We start from the raw sequence: 17,700 nt of genomic DNA, 5'->3' as shown, positions 1-17,700 counted from the left end.
CCCTTCCATAAGGTCCACCTAGAGTGTTACCTTGTTTCAGTAGGAATTGTCCCTAAACTACTATAATGAACTTGACAACTGGTCAGGTTTCTTACCTGAAACAGATAACTTTATTTACAGAGCTCTTTTAGGAGCTACATGTTTGAACCAGTTCCTTGACTAGAAAGCTCCACCCCAAGATTACCCACGCTTAGGGCTCAATCATCAGTACAATCGTGTGACCCCTAAAGGCAGTAAGGAAAGGTTGCACCTACAATCACTACATTTCCTCCGTCTGTAGGTTTTTTACATTTCCTATTTACAAAGAATATTATAATCCACAACATATATGGATATACACAGGTCAGGTGATTAAAGATTAAGTCTCTGAGGTGGCTTTCTAATTCAGTTAGAGCGGCACTTGATTGACATGATCAGGTACTGCAGAGTCAGGGACATCCTTAGACAATGGCAGTTCAGGATTAGTTAATTCAACATAGACAGCAGTTATGTATATTCTCGGTCTATCTGTCACCTCAGGGATTAAAGACTCAACATCAATTACAAGTGGAATAGCTGGTTGTTGGAATGTCTCTCTAATCCTTAGATGATCCACATGTTTTTGAACAATCTGGTCTTCCATTTCCACTTGGTATGACAAAGGTCCAGTTTCCCACAATTATACCAGGAACCCAACTACGTCCATTTCCAAAACTCCGCATGAAAATTGTATCTCCCACAGTGAATCTGCAAGCTTCGCCATGAATATCGTGATTCAATTTCCAACTGCTCTGATTCTTCTCTACCTTCCCCATAAAGTTGGAAACACCAGACTGAACCATGTACAAAGTTAACGTTTCATTAGTAATTTGGACAGTGTTGAACTTGTAGTTGCATGAGGAGCCATATGATAATTGAGAAGAAGATGTGAAAGTTGAGTTTCTAAAGTATCTTCGGAAAACCACTTTGAAAGTTTGCACTTTCAGCTAACTCATTTAATGAGGGGTGTTATGGTGCTGTTTTAAGATGTCTGATTCCATTTAAACCCATGAATCTCTGAAATTCCTTACTTGTGAAGACAGTACCATTACCTGAAACAATAACTTCTGATAGGCCATGTACACTAAAACATTGGTGTAGCTTTTCAATAGTTGCACACAATATCAATGATCTAACTTCATACACATCCATCCGCTTAGAATGCGCATCAATGATTAATAAAAACATGATACCTAAAAATGGGCCTATATAGGCCAGGATTTTCCGGTCGGCGAGTGGGGGGCGGGGCCCGCTTGCCGACGCGTAAAATGACGTGGGATGACATCGGGCGGAACACCCGACGTCACCCTGCCCCATTTCAATTTTCAGGTTGGCGGGGGATCAGCAGGATCAGCTGCGCACCCGCCGATCTGTCAATGGCCAATTGAGGCCATTGACAGAGTCATTAAACTAATCAATGGACCTGCCCGTCCAACCTTAAGGTTGGCAGGCAGGCCAGGAGCCCTGGCGGGCATTAGAAAAAGCATGAGGTTTCATGTAGGTTTTTAAAAATTTAATTAAAGTGTATTTAAAAGTTATGGAGATGTCCCAACTCATGCGAAAGTGTCACATGAAGGGACATGTCAGGGAATTTTTTTTTTCTATTTTTCTATTTTTCCGATTTTTCAATGTACAGCCGATCTCCCTGAGGCAGCACTTAGCCTCAGGGAGATGAGTGCGCTCTTTCATGTGCATGCGTGAAAGAGCACACTCTCAGCTCAGGGAATCCCCCACTCCTGCCCACACAAGGAGCACATAGCGCTTCCGTGCGGATGTCACGCTGGGCAGGCCACGTAAAACAGCGGCGCCCCCTCCCCCCCGATCGGGGGCGCCAATCAGAGGCGCGCCTCTGCACGCCTCTGTGCGCCCGCTCTTTAACCTCCTCCCCAACGGGGGGAAAATTCTACCCATAGTCTATCTAACTCAGGGTCAACCAGGCCACTCTCACGGATACAGTGGAGCTGAAACGGGCAACTTCTGTTGTTGGACAATGGAGACAGGGTTTAACCATTTTTTCTATATCACTGTTTTTACCTGGCCACCAGACATAGCTTCGTGCAAGCATCTTCATCTTCGAAATGCCTGGATGCGCACTGTCAAACGTGTTTCTCTTCCTTGCAAAGGGAAGGTGACTCTTGATTCCCACAACAAGATTCCATCTTGACAACTTATCTCTGTTTTACAGGCATGGAATGGTCTTATCTCTTTAGACATGGTGAATTCTACCAGCTTTGCAATACAAGGTCTTGGACTTTTGACAAAATTTGATCCCTGTTTGTCCAATTCCTTTTTTGCTTCGCACAGACCAGCAAAGAGTCCAAGAAATTCAACACAAGCACAACTTCTTGTGGCACTGGAGCATGTACAATGCTGTCTGGTAACGGAAGATGACTGAGTGCGTCTGCATTTGCTGTATGCACACCAGGACGGTGCATAAAGGTGTACTCATATGCCGATAAAATCAAAGCCCAACTTTGAATTCTTGCTGAGGCTATTGGCGGAATGGCTTTACCCTCACTAAATAAACCCATTAGTGGTTTATGGTCCGACACTATGGTGAAATGTCCTCTGTGCAGATACTGACGGAATTTCTCCACTCCAAATATTACTGATAAGCCTTGCTTTTCAAATTGTGAATAACCCTTCTTGGCTGCAGAAAGGGTTCTGGAGGCATAGCCTATTGGCATTTTGGAACCATCTTTCATTCTGTGTGACAACACAGCTCCCACCCAATAAGGAGATGCATCACAGGTTAATATTAATTATTTTGATGGGTCACAATGGATTAGTAGACATGATGAGTGGAATAGCTTCTTGATTCTTCTTGTTGTGAATTCCATGATCAACAATTATCCCTTTTTAACAACAAATGTAAAGGTGCTAACACTGTTGACAAGTTTGGCAAGAAAGGGCTATAATAATTAATCATACCGAGAATAGACTTGAGTTCAGTTACACTTTGATCTTTGATTGCCTTAACTTTCTCTTCTACCAGATGCAACTCCATGGCATCCACCCTGTGACCCAGATAAGTAACTTCTGGTGCTTGGAATGTACATTTATCTTTCTTTAATTGTACACCGGCTTCCAAGAATCTTCTTAACACCTCTTCCAGGTTGGCCAAGTGTTCGGTTCCAGTTGACCCTGTGATCAGAACATCATCTAGGTATACTACTACTCAGAGAAGTCTTTGCAAAAGACTTTCCACTGTCCTTTGGAAGATTTCACATGCAGACAATACTCCAAAGGGTAGGTGAGTATATTGATACAGACCCTTGTGCATGTTGATGGTTACATACTCTCTAGACGTGCTGTCCAGCTTTAGCTGTTGGTATGCATGGCTCATGTCCAGTTTGGTGTAAGGTTATCCTCCAACTAGCTTAGTGTACAAATCTTCTATCCTCAGGATAGGATGTTTACCTAGTTTGGTAGCCTTGTTCGCAGTTAATTTTTAGTCTCTGCAAATGCGAATAGTTTGATCTGTTTTCATCACAGAGACTATGGGCACTGCCCATTCCGAAAATTAGACTGGCTGTATTATGCCTAACTTCTCTAAATGGCACAATTCTGCACCCACCTTCTCCTTTAGGGCATAAGGCACAGGTCTGACCAGGGTGTCGCCTCCGAATCTACTTATATTTTTGCTTGTAGGCCCTCTATATTTCTCAATTCATCATGAAATATGCTGTCATACTTCTTTAACAGATCAGGAATTCCTTCTGTTCTCACTTGAAATATTTCTGACCAGTTGAGCTTAATTTTTTGTAGCCAATCGTGGCCCAAAAAACTAGGCCCTTCGCCTGTTATAAAGATCACTCGAAGCTGGGCTGCCAGTTGCCTGTAGGACACAGGTACTGTGGCAATGCCCTTTACCTGTATTGACTCTCCAGTGTACATGTTCAGCTGAGCCCATGGTTTGCTCCAGATTCAGTGGCTGGGTACCTTCATTTAGCTATTTAAATGTGTGTTCTCTCAGCACTGTGGTCGATGCTCCTGTGTCTACCTCCATGACTAGAGGCTTCCCATTCACTTGAAGGGTGACGGCGATTGGTTCAGTTTTCACAGCTTTGACATTGTATAGGGAATAGATATCAGTATCAGCAGCTTCTGGTTCAGTTATATTGTGTACTTCAATCATCTTAGTCTGCTATCTGATTGACTGTCTCAATTTCGCCCTGTATTGCTTTATTACATGCCCTTTTTTGTGACAGTAGCGGCATTCTGCCTCTTTAAATCTGCAGGTTTCCGATACATAGTTACCTCCACATCAGTAACAGATTAATTTCTGGGTCGCTGGTGAGATGCTTCCAGTATGCCTTTTCATTTTTCATGCCATGTCCAGCCCTAGGTTCCCTCCCCAACTGAAGAACAGTGCCATTTTGCACACTCTGCAAAGCCTGCGAGTCCCTCCCAGCACTCTCCATTGCTAGCGCTATCTCCATAGCGCACTTCAGATCAATATTAACTTCTGCAAGTAAACGGGGCTGAATGGTATTGTCGCAAATGCCACAAACCAACTGGTCCCGCAACATGTCATCGGGTGTATCTCTGCATCATGTCATCGAGTGTATCTCTGCATCATGTCATCGAGTGTATCTCTGCATCATGTCATCGGGTGTATCTCCAAAGTCGCAGTGCTCAGTCAACTGCTTCAACTTCACTGTGTAAATTGCGATGGACTCACCTGGGGCCCTTACTCTGGAGTTGAACTTAAACCTCTGCATAATTACCAATGGCTTTGGCTGAAAATGTGTCTTCACGAGGTCTACCAGCTCGTTAAAAGATCTAGAATTGGGCACATTTGGGGCTGTCAGACTGTGGATGTGGTTATATGTCTTGCTCCTACAGACACTTAAAAGAATTGCTTTCTGCTTCTCCTCCGCTGTTATTTAATTTGCCACAAAATAAATACCTGGGTGCCCTATGTACTGGCTCCAGTCTTCCATGGAGGAGTCATCAGAGTCGATTCTGCCGAAAAGTGGCTTGACTGGTGAGTATACTTTTCTTTCTTTCCTTAAGAACTAATGTACGTACATTCTCAAGGTGAGGTGCAGCATCAGAGCTACTTATCCTCAACGCCAAAATGTGATGAACTTGATGTACCGGCCAGGTTTCTTACTTGAAACAGGTAACTTTATTACAGAGCTCGTTTAGAAGCTACATTCCTGAACCAGGTTCATGACTAGAAAGCTCCACCCCCAAGATTACCCACACTTAGGGCTCATTCGTCAGTACAGTCACGTGACCCCTAAAGGCAGTAGGAAATGTTATACCTACAATCACTACAGTGTCAGTAGCAGGAATCGATTTCCTCCCTGGAAATGATCTGGCTGGCAGCAATGTGCTAGCCAATCAGAGACATGAAGCCCATGCCAAATAGCAGAAAACTGAAGGAGAAAGAGCTGGAGAAGGCCCTGAGTCCCAAAAGGGTGGAATAGCACCCAAAGACCTCGAGTGAGAGTGGCTCGAAGGTAATAAGGCCGAAGCCAGGCAAGTAAAATTAAAAGACGTTCAGAGAAATGCCCTAGAATTTGAAATAGATTCTCCAAGTATCCCAGAATTAAATAGGGACCAGAGAAGTCCTAGAGCAGGGACAGAAATAATGAGGAAGGTGTCCACATAGGCGAAGAGCCTGAAAGAAGACAGGTTATTATGCTCAGAAAGGAAAAGGTTAAGGACTTGCCAGAAGTATGGCTAGCGGAAACCTTCTTCCCGACCTTAAGTAAGGACAAAGAGAGTTGCCGACCCAATGAGCAGATAGGGAGCGTGGTGCCTCCCCCAGTCGAAAAGCCACAAGGGAATGCAGTTGGAACTGCACCTTCACCTGAGAGCAGAAGTGTTCCAAGAGACATGGGACAAGTTAGTAAAGCACCCATTCCTAAGCCAAAGGCCCCAGCTAGGAAGCCATTAATTGGTTTGGCCGATACATTTATGACAAATTTAAATGTGGACCAGAAAAGTTCCCAAATTGGCCCAGAAAGAGTGAGGGTGATACCCCACTTAGTTGAAAAGCTACCAGCAGATACAGCAAGAACTGACCACCCACTAGAGGGCAGTAGTGCCCCAAAAGACATAACACCTACCCCTGACTGTCCAGCAGAGGGATCCCAACTGTACTGGACCCCATGTTCAACCACCATAATGTAGAATTGCAAGGTGACTGAACAGAGTTAACCACTCTAATTAAAATGACCCATAACCCCACCCCCCCCACACCAGGCTACAGCACTTTACCCCTTTCTGGTACGGATGCCTCTGACAGAAGACCATCTTCCTATCCCCCCGGCCCAGGAAGGATGGCCCAAGTTCCACAGCCATCTGCCCACCTGTTGCCGTGCCAACTCCAAGCATCTAGCAACAGAAGCTGGAACATTCCAGTTGTGCTAGCACCTGAACCGGACCCTGAACTAGAATCCCCTACGGAGGCCCAAGTCCCCTTAAAACACCCCACTCACCTGATCCTCAGGACCTTCAGCCTACCCACAGTCCCTGGGTCTGAACATTTGAATCCTCAGTTTTTCAAAATGAACAAGCAGGAGCTGGACTGGATGAGAGCAGCTCAGCCCTATGACCCCAGGGCCTGGCACGCACAGAGTGAGATGTCCAGCAATCCCCCACAAATCGACCAGAGCAGTTGGCCCTCTGAGTGCTAACCATTCTGTAAAACCCCCGGACCCTTTTGAAGATACTTAATCGGGAAGTTGGAATACCTGGTCCCCAACAGAGGGGAGTCAGAACTCTAGCACTGAATAGACTTCCCTAAGCAGATTAAATTAAAATCCTCCCAATTCACCTGAATCTTCCCAAATTGCAGGGATGGACAAAGTCCTTGTGGACACCCTGTCTAGGGTTTAAATCACAAACAGAAAATGCAGCAGGGAACTGCCATTCCCACTGCTAGCTGTGTGTCTCATGTGCTGGTATGAATGAGAGAATGCATGTATACTTCTTCACGTCCTATTCCTCCTTCTTAAGACCACATATGTATAAAAAAATGAAATAGAATTCTCCAATGGGGGGAGGCTTGTCATGATCAGAAGACATGAAAATAACATACATCTATGTCACCCTGGCTACTTTGCAAAATTATTATTTTTCTTTTAAAATGGACAAATGGCTGGACTGATAAAATGGCCACCACTGACCACATGATGCTAGTTCTGGATGTTTCTGAACAGCCTTAAAGTGGACAAAGGCTAACACATAAAACTCCTGGAATGTAACATACAAACATTCCAGCCAAGCTTACTTCTGCTCCTATTTTGCATGTTCGTAAGCCAACAGAGGATAATATATAAGATGTCTGCACCGGCCAGTTATGGACAAAGACAGAGCTATTTGTGACTCCTCATCTCCAATGTTGTGCTAATGGTTCTATAGTTAACTGCTCAAAACACAATGGGATTTAACAAGAGGCCTTGTTAGCTGAATAGCTCTACCCGAAACCACCTTGTCACATGACTGAGACTTGGGCTGTTTGAATTGCTTTGATTATACAGATTTTGGATTCCATCTTCAGCCTGTGCTTTAACATCTGACTGGCAGGCCACACAGAAGCAAACTCTGGCCTGTTTGGACAACTGGCCCCCATCTAACTTGACTCTGTTTGGAAGAATTTGCACTATCGCCTACTGATTCAATCTCTACGCGCCTACTTCATCTTGGGACATCAACACCACCGGAAAAGTAAATCGTACACTACCCGTCTTCAGCCAGCCGAACTCTGTGAAATAATTCCTCATTGGACTTTGATTCTGGATTCTGGACTCATGTGAAACTATAATTCTTATTTTCACCGTGGTCTCTGCCCTGAACCCCCTTCTTTCCCTTATCCTTCTTTCATTGTATAAATGTAAAAAGAGGCGGACATTGCAAAACCCCTTTCCTGCATTTTGTGTGTGTGTGTAAAATAAACCAACTCTCTTATTTTACCTTAACTCAAGTTTGCTGTGGGGTTATTAATAGAGGATTGGATCACTCCAAATCAAAGGGTTGGGGAAAATACACCACCACCTTTCTGTTTATAGATGGGAAGTGAGTGGAGAAATCAGATCTGTTCTAACCCTCATTGTAATACATCTGTATATCTTTATCAGGCCAGCCTGCTGGAATAGATGCCTTCCCTCCCGCTGGATCATCCATCCACGTCGGCGGGAAAGCATGCCGACGTGTTTCACAAACATAAAAGGCGTGCACTTGGTGGGCTGCACTTTGAGGGGAACTCAGAGGTGAGTACACAGCAACGATGTGCAGTGCTCACCAGGGTCGCCTGTTGGACTTCAAGCTTGAGGAGCTTTGGGGCCGGGTCAACGGCAGCCCTGGCATTGAGGCGACTTGTTGGAGGAGGGGACGGTCAAGGGAAGCCCTGCCATTGAGGCAACTTGTGGGGGGAGTGGTAAGGGCTGCCTTGCAGGTGAGGTGACTTGTGGGGGGAGGGCAAGGGCAGCCCTGCCTTTGAATACAGTGCACAGGCATTCGGGGTGGAGGCGAGGGTGGGCGAGGGAAGCGGCCACGCAATAGGGACACCTTATATAAAGTGACCATTCCCCTGCAACTCAGACAGTTGAGGCACAGCCACATTGATATGATTGGAGCAGGGCTTCTAGCTTATCTGCCCACTCAAGCAACGCAGAGGCATCAAAGTATCACCAAGTGCTCCAGAGCTTTTCACCCCTCTGGCACAGGTTGCAAAGTCATGAGTTTTTTAGTGCACTGCAGAACAGTTGGATGACTGCACATGTTGTACAATCTACTTACTAACGCTGGCCATGGAGCAGGCACCGCTGGAGGCGCTCACAGCCCCTTGCACTGTCAGCATCCCGGTTTGGATCAGTCTCCCCCATAGTTCCAGCTAACAGCGCAGCCTTGCTGTGCGGGTTGGGAGAATGCCTGTGCCTGAGCTGAGAGCACAGCATGCAGTCCAATGGGCAAAGCTGCTGCCAATCAGGAGTGGAGCAGAGGAGGGTGGAGTTTTGGGCAGCCATGCAGCACACTAAACTCTGGCCATCCAAGTGGTGGCCAGCACTCTCCGGGAATCATTAAGGGGCCTTCAGACTTAACCAGGACAGGTTCTTAGTTCACCCATGCTAACCACATGTGTTTCTCTCTTTCATCCTGCAGGAATACATCAGGAGCATGGAGCCTTGTGAATTAGCTGTATGCCTGATGGCCTACAGAGAGAGAAGATAACGGAGGAGAGATCAAGTGAGGCTCTTGGCTGTGCAGAGGCAGGGGCAGCAACCTCAGGCTGGGACTCCTGCACATGCCACCCGAGAGCCACAGCGAGTCATCGCTGATCAATGCCTCGTGACGCCTAGGGTCTACAGTCGCCACCTTTCATTCCTGCAGATGACCCAGAACCAGTGTCACCAAAGACTGCGCATGTCTTTGGAACTGGTCGGTCACATCTGCCAGCTATTGCTGGATTTGGCCCCAAGGGGACATGGAGGGCATCTACTGCCAGTGGCTGTGAAAGTGACCGGTGCTCAATTTCTATGCCAGTGGCTCCTTTCAGGGCTCCGCAGGTGACCTCTGTGGAATCTCACAAGCCGCCACCAATAAATGTGGATGCCACCTTCATGAGGGCACACAACTTTGTGCATTTCTTCTGGGACCAGGACAGCCAGGATGCAAGAGTGATTGGATTCGCCCTGATCTTGGGTTTCCCACAGGTGCAGGGTATGATCAGCTGCACTCACGTGGCACTTAGATCTCCATCACAACACGTGGTGGACTACATCAACAGCAAGTGTTTTCACTCGCTGAATATGCAGCTGGAAATGCATCTTGCAGGTGCGCGCATGGTTTCCAGGAAGTATGCACGACTCCTACATTCTCAGTCGGTCACAGATTCCTGCAGTTTTCCAGGGTCTGCAGAAGCTGCAGAGTTGGCTCCTTGGGAACAAGGGCTACCCGCAGAGGCCGTGGCTGATGACACCTGTATGACAGCCTCAGACTGCAGCAGAGTGACGATATAATGAGGCTCATGCTGCAACTCGCAACTTGGCGGAACAGACCATCGGGATGCTGAAGATGAGGTTCCGGTGCTTGGACCGGTCTGTTGGGGCCCTGCAATACAGTCCGCAGAGGGCCTCACGCATCGTCATTGTCTGCTGCGCCCTTTATGACCTAGTACTTCAACAGGGAGAGGAGCTGGCTGAGGAGGAAATGGAAGAGCTGGAGGTATCCACCGATGAGGAGGACGCCGACAGGGATGAGGGTGAGCAAGTCCTCAAAGGCGATGATGATGGGGATGAGGCTCTCGCACTGGCCAGACGAGGCAGGCGTGCTTGGGAAGCCCTCATAGCTGCTAGTTTGTGGAGGATGATGATGACATGCAGTGAGGAGACACCATAGATCCTCACATTGCATCTATGAACGTTTGACCCCAGTCTGGCTTATGACAGTGCAAATGCCCTCCGTGAGAACAGTCCTGTCATAGAGTCACAGTGGAGGCCCTATCACTCAATGGCAGGAGGATGATGACAACATGTAATGAGGACACTCCAAAAATCTTCACATTGCCTCTGAGAATGTCAGGCCAAGGGCAGCTCGCTTGCTCTCTGTGATCAGGGTCATATCATAAAGATGCAGCCATGAAGCTTTAAAAGCATCTGATCCTTTGTCACTGATGATGCACCTTCAGGAGAACAGCATCATTGAGTCACAGATGCTTAAAGGTGCTGAGAGCACACAGAGAGAATGACATCTGCCCACTACATTCTGGCAGCCATGACAAGCACCATCAAAGTGCAGGCATCAGTAATGTGTCCAGGGAGTGTGAGGTAGGACCATCAGGAACAAATACATCAGGAGCATGGAGCCTGAAGGCTGCACAGAGCACTGGACTGAGACATCTTGTACAGAAAGGTGAGTGACATTGTCAGTGGGACAGGGCATACCCATGGATGGTGATGGTGGACATTGTCTGTAATTATGATTCATCTATGAGACAACTCTCCCAAATTTTGCACTAGCCCCCCAGATGTTAGATTTTGCAAGGTCAAACAGGGCTGAGATTGCCATTGTCAATGTGTCTATCCAATTTAATTAGTTTTTTGTGACTTTGTAGCAGTTTGATAGCAATCAACAACGATGATTTCATGGTCATCTTTCAATTCCAGATTTTTATTGAATTGAAATTCCACCATCTGCTGTAGCAGGATTTGAACCCAGAGTACTGGGTCTCTGGATTAGTAGTCCAGCGACAATACCACTACGTCATCGCCTCCCCATAATCCTCTTGAAGTCTATCACTATTGTCCTCACAGTTCACAATACTTCCAAGTCTTGCATCATCTTCAAATTTTGAAATTGTGCCCTGTACACCCAGGTCTAGGTTATATATATAAATCCAGAAAGGCAGTGGCCCCTCTATATACCAACACGATATCTGAGAGCTCCGGCACCTCAAAATTTGGCACTACACAACTGACAGGAGGGTAAGTCCAATTCCTCCTCCCTGTGGGTGCAGGTGACAATTCCTCCTCTGGGTGTCATATACCAGGACCTCTGGTGTCATATCCGAAATTTCTGCGCCTTCTCACTCAGTTCCTGAGCCACCCTGAAACCTGTCACTGTGTTTCAATCTTCAGTGGAAATGGGTGCATGGAGCCATGTACTGTTCCACAAAAATTGGTTCTAATCGATGCTTGAGTGCTAATCCTACAGGTGGCTGTTTTAACAACTCCAGGCAAGTTCAAATTATGGGAAATCAGCAATTAGGACCAAAACTACGAGCGAAAACCAGACTTTCAAACAGGTGAGCACAGCATCAATTTAGCGCCTGTTTTCATGTGACTCTGTCACATGAGCAGGGGCATGTTATTAATGAAATGTTAAATTTTTTTTTGTTGTTGGAAACCTCAGCCCGGCCCTGGGTGAGGTTTCCTAAAAAGTGCAAAGGCCGCTTGGCCTTTTCGCCTGCCCGCCAACCGTAAGGTTGGACAGGCAGCGAAAAATTTCTTTCAATTATAATTTTAATGGCCTTAATAAGCCTTTTAATTGTCGGTGGACATGCTGCTGACTCTGGCGCGCGTCCACTGACCAAAATATCACACGAGTGCGCAATGATGTCGGGATGCTCGCCCGGTTGTGTCAGCCACGTGCCTGCCCGACAAGCATCCTATTCTGACCCCTGTCTCGCCTGACCTTCGGACTCAGGTCGAGCGAGATCCAGGCAGTGCAGCATGTCTCCAGGGCCTAGCGTCAAGTGCAACTCATTCAAAGGGAAGGAAGTCACGCCCCCTTTTTCACGGCACAAGAAGTGGGGGGGGAGTCAAGCCTTGGGGGGGCGGGGGCTGTGTGGCCCTTGGGGGATGTGCCGGGTCTTGGGGGAGTGGTGGGAGGGGAGACAGGGTTGGGGGGATGCTGCCTGGCCTCGTTGAGTTGGAGTGGATGGGTTGGGCCTTGGGAGGGGCTTTTGAGGCTCGGGGGGTGGGGGTGGGGTGATGAGTTGGGCCTCGCGGGGGGAGGGACATCCGGCCTTGTGTGCGAGGTTAGTTCGGGCCTAAGGGGGCGGTGTCGGGCCTTGGGGATGTTGTTCAGGCCTCAGGAGGGGCGGGGAGGTCGGGCCTCAGGGATGGGGGGTGGGGGTTGGACCTTGAGGAGTTGGGGAAGGGTCTCATGGAAGGGGGTTTGGCCTCATGGTAGGGGTCTGGGACTTAGGGGTGGTGTTGGGCCTCGGGGGGGGGTGGGGTGTCAGGTTGGGTCGGGTTGGGCTACGGGGTTGGGCGGGTCTTGGGGGGGTGGGAGGGGCAGTGTTTGGGGGTGAGAGTCGGGCCTAATGGGGCGGGGGCAAGAGTCCCCATGGGGGTAATCCTGTGAGTTTGGAAGTCCTTGAGGTAGTCCCTTGGGGATGGGAGTCTCCTATGGTGGAGGAGGAAGGTTGTTGTGGGGTGGAGGAGGGTGTCCTGTGGGGGTAGGGGGAGACCCCTAGGGGAGGTTGGAGGGGTAGGGGGAATCCTGTGTGGGAGCTGTGGGGAGTCCCCTGGGGGATTGTGGGGGGAGTCCTGTGGGGGGTCCGTGTGGGTTTTTGCAACAGTTACCCAGAAGTTAGAAGAGGTTTTAATTCTTCTAACCTTTTCTGGGTAACTATTCGTGTAACCCAATCGGAACCATTGGAAGTTTGCGATTTTAATTGCATATTTGGATGGTTCCCAGTGCAGGGCAATTGCCCAGTGGAAGCTTGAACTTCCAGACAATTGCCATGCAAACCTTACCTGGGACTTTTGAAGGGGATTCCCCAGCTCATCTTTGGGGTAGCCCCCCCAGTACAACACCCTGGAGCTCAGAGGTTATGGCCCAATATATCATATGAAAGATGTGTCGTAGAAATATAAATGCTAAAACACAGCATGGGATTTCATGTGCTATCCTTTCACATAGATGAGAGAATTCCTCTAGCAGTATGAGTGGCAACATCCAAAGGATGCTACTTATTAAAAGATTTATGATCTTATTACACAAAGGACATATTTTCCAGGGCCTGCGCGTGTGCCTCAGCTTCTACATTGTCTTATATGCTCTTTTTTGGGGGTTCTTTTTTCAGGTCACCTTCGACATCTTCCTGTTCTTCCTGCTGCCGTGAAAGACAAAATATATACTTGCATGGCAGGAAGTCCAAGGTTGTGAAATTTTGCACACAGCTGTTTTAGCATACTTTTAACAGCATTTTAACAGGCCAAACAGTACATGTAAATTGGATTACTTTGTGTGGGGTTTGTTTAAACATTTAAAAGGATTTATGGAGAGGAAATAAACTAACAAAAAAGTTGCATTAGAGCTTCACAGGTTCCTCATCATTAACCTTCAGTTTAAGCATGCCGTAAAGTTATCCAAAGAGCTTTCTCACAGAGTTAATAGCATTACACATGCTTATCAAGAAATAACTAAGTCAGAGACCAGAACATCTTTTGAAAAGGAATGAGAAAGCAGAATTGAAGTATATTTTATAGCTGAAGGCATAGGTATATTGGGCTAAATAGCTTTCTTCTTTGCCAATTCCTTGATCTTGTTCAACCAATTTTTAAAAATTCATTCAAGGGATGTGGGCTTCACTATCTAGGCCAGCATTTATTGCCCATTCCTAATTGCCCTTGAGAAGGTGGTGGTGAGCTGTCTTCTTGAACCGCTGGAGTCCATGTGGTGTAGATACACCCACAGTGCTGTTATGGAGGGAGTTCCAGGATTTTGACCCAGTGACAGTGAAAGAACGGTGATATATTTCCAAGTCAGGATGGTGAGTGGCTTGGAGGGGAAATTCCAGGTGGCGGTGTTCCCATGTGTCTGCTGCCCTTGTCCTTCTAGATGGTTGTGGCTTTGGAAGGCTGTCTAAGGAGACTTGGTGAGTTTTAATCAGGTTTATGAAAATGCCTATTTTCTCATACTTCAGTTTGCTAGGATTTTTATATTTTTACAAATACAACAATTGAAAAAATTAATATTATAAATCTCACTAATTGTATAGATAAAATTAACCCAAATGTAACCCAAGACAGTGGGACCTGAGGATGTACATGGAAATGACACAGAGCAAATATCAGGATAAATAATGAAGTTATTTATGGAATTAGCTGCCACACAGGGAGAGATAATGACTAGATGGATGAACTTTGGTGAGGCAAACAACCCTTTCTCAGAGAGAAACTGTTTTCTCTGGTGAAGGAGTCCAGACCAAAGTGGCATAGCCTTAAAATTAAAGCTAGGCAGTTCAGGGGTGAAGCCATTATAGCACTTCTTCAAACAAAGAGTAGAGGAAACCTGGATCTCTCATTCCGAAAAAGCTGTGGAAGTTAAGCCAGTTGAGAATTTAAACACTGTGATTGATACATTTTGGTATAAGCGAACATATTTAGGAGGGCAAGGAACCAAAGCAGCTAAATTGAGTTAAGACACAGATCAGCCATGAAATAATTGAATAGCAGGACAGACCCGAGGGACTGAATGGCCTACTGTATTCCTATGTTCCTAACTTTCCTTAAATTTTTAATTTTTACAGATATCCCTTTGGACAGCAGCAGGAACTTTCTTTATATGTCATCATATGAGTTTGTGGGGCATTGGCATTGGCTGGTTTAAGTTGAAATGATAGAAATCTCATGGAATCTGAGCAAATAGTAATAGTAACAGAACTGTTGGACACTGTTCTGATCCACTATGATCCTGTCATAACTTTGGGGTTGGGATAATTTGTATATTAGAGACAGGACCTGTACCCATATAAATACTGTGGCTACATGAGCAGGTCAGAGGCTAGGAATTCTGTGGACAGTAACTCACCTCCTGACTCCCCAAAGTCTATCCACCATCTACAAAGTACAAGTCAGGAGTGTGATGGAATATTGTCTAATTGCCTGGATGAGTGCAGCTCCAACAACAATCAAGAAGGTCAACACCATCCAGGTCAGAGCAACCCCTAGATTGGCATCTTATTCACCAGCTTCAACATTCACTCCCTCCACTACTGACACACAGTAGCAACAGTGCGTACCATCTACAAGATGCACTGCAGCAACTCACCAAGGCTCCTTCAACAGCACCTTCTAAATCCATGGCCTCAACCACCTAGAAGGACAAGGGCAGCAGATGCATGGAAACACCACCACCTCCAGGTTCCCCTCTAAGTCATTCACCATCCTGACTTGGAACTATTTTGCCATTCCTTCACTGTTCCTGAAACTACCATCCTAACAGCACCGTAGGTGTTCCTATAACACATGGAATGCAGCAGTTCAAGAAGGCAGCTTACCACCAACTTCTCAAGGGCAATTAGGAATGGGCAATAAATGCTGACCTAGCCAGCGATGCCCATGTCCCATGAACAAATATGAAAAAAATGCATATGATGGGATTTTGATTGGGCCAAAGAAAAGTAATGCAACAGTTTTGTTGATTCACACCAGGCTATAGAGCAGTAATTTTGTGAAGGTAATCATCAGACGGAAGCCTCACTACTGGGCATATCAGGGGTGCACTGGGCAGAATTCCTGAGGCAGCCTGGGGACACCCTGAGCCATGCCCCATAACTGTTCATGAATGTAATATGAGTTGCTAGAAGAAGCATCCATCCTTCTTCATGAAAAGCTGCTGCCAATGTTTAAAAGGGCCAATTACACGTTGGATTAAGGTTCAGCCCAGATTGCTCCAATCCCCACCAGAATTACGGTAGATTTGCACATTTCAGATTCATGCAATTTGCACCCTCGGGTCCTTATGTGTACAATTAAATCATGATATATGCATAACTATTGTTTATTGTCAAAATGTAATTTCCCTACTTCAACATTATGCTTAGTTTGACATTTCTGAAAATGGTGGGTAAAACCAGACAATTTGCACAGTTATGTACCCAGTTTATTTAATAATTCATCCAGAAATTTAATCTAAACAAGACCAAAAGAGAGGGCACTTAGCAAAAATATTCAGTTTATAATATGGTGATTGGATTGCTGAAGTGTTATGTTCCCTCTACACAAGAATAAGCAAGCAAAAGAACATTAACAAACTCAGATAAATTGATGTCTTACCAGCGCAAGCTGAGGTAAAAATTGTAGAAACCGAAATAAATCAGCCACTGAGTATAATTTAGGTGAATCTTTCCTCACTTTCATTTGCAGTTTGCTGAATTATTAATACTGTTTAAAGGAGAGAATGTTAAATGATAACACTGTGTTACCAATGGAAAGCACATCATTCATGTCCTAAATATTGATTTATACTAAATTCAGATCATTAAGGACAGAGCATTGCCTCTGCTTGGCACAGACCATTCAAATGAAAACAGTTCTATTGGTTTTTAATCAGATTATTTTTTAACAGTGAGGTATTTAGGGGGAGTACTATGAGCTTCAGAAGACCATGCATTCCAGATATCTTGAAATGACTTGAAAGCCATTGTCATAATTTTATTTCATTTTCATACCAACTGTTCCAATAGATGGTGCAACACCACAACTACAAAAATGACCTAACTATGTGGGTTGTACCAAGTATCAGTGAGTAAGAGAATAGCGTGCAACTGGATCACAAGATTTGGGTGGGAACATTATATATGTTGCTGCCCTAAATTGTAACCCAGTGCAACCGTTATTTTATGGGCGATAACATAAATAAATAAAAAGGCTGTTTTACCCGCAGCTTGTAAGGTTTGGGTAAAGCAGTATTACCCTGCAATTCCTTAACTTGGCAGCAGATATATACAATTACCTGATAATTAAATTTTGATGACCAATTAATTAGAAACAAAAAGCTGGCTATCAAATATATGCTTCCAGTAAAACTGTCTGAACCAATTTGTCATTAAAAAGGTACTATACTCAATCTGGGAGGAACCAGAAAAAACATACATGTTTTTTATGGAATATAGACCAGGGATGATCCAATTTAATCCCCAATCTGTGATGACATAGGATGCCAGGACAACAGGGCATCAAGAGAAGAATTGGTTTGGTTCCCGTTTTTAATCTATCCACTGACCTCTGCTGGAAAATGTATGTGGATTATGGATGGCAATAGAAATGGGTTTATGAATCTTTACGCTATCTTCATCCCTGACAGTCAAATTACTTGTCAACAATTATTGACTCACATTTGAAGGGTAGCTACTGCAGTCAAAGTACTGGTGAGCTGCCAGCTGTCAAACTGCACACCATATTCAAGAGATGAATGGCGAGATGGATCAGG

The sequence above is a fragment of the Cetorhinus maximus genome, chromosome 10 (genome assembly GCF_964194155.1).
Source record: "Cetorhinus maximus chromosome 10, sCetMax3.hap1.1, whole genome shotgun sequence".
NCBI classification, from domain to species: Eukaryota; Metazoa; Chordata; class Chondrichthyes; order Lamniformes; family Cetorhinidae; genus Cetorhinus; species Cetorhinus maximus.
The sequence above is the reverse complement of the archived record's forward strand: the minus strand, read 5'-3'. Positions refer to the sequence as shown.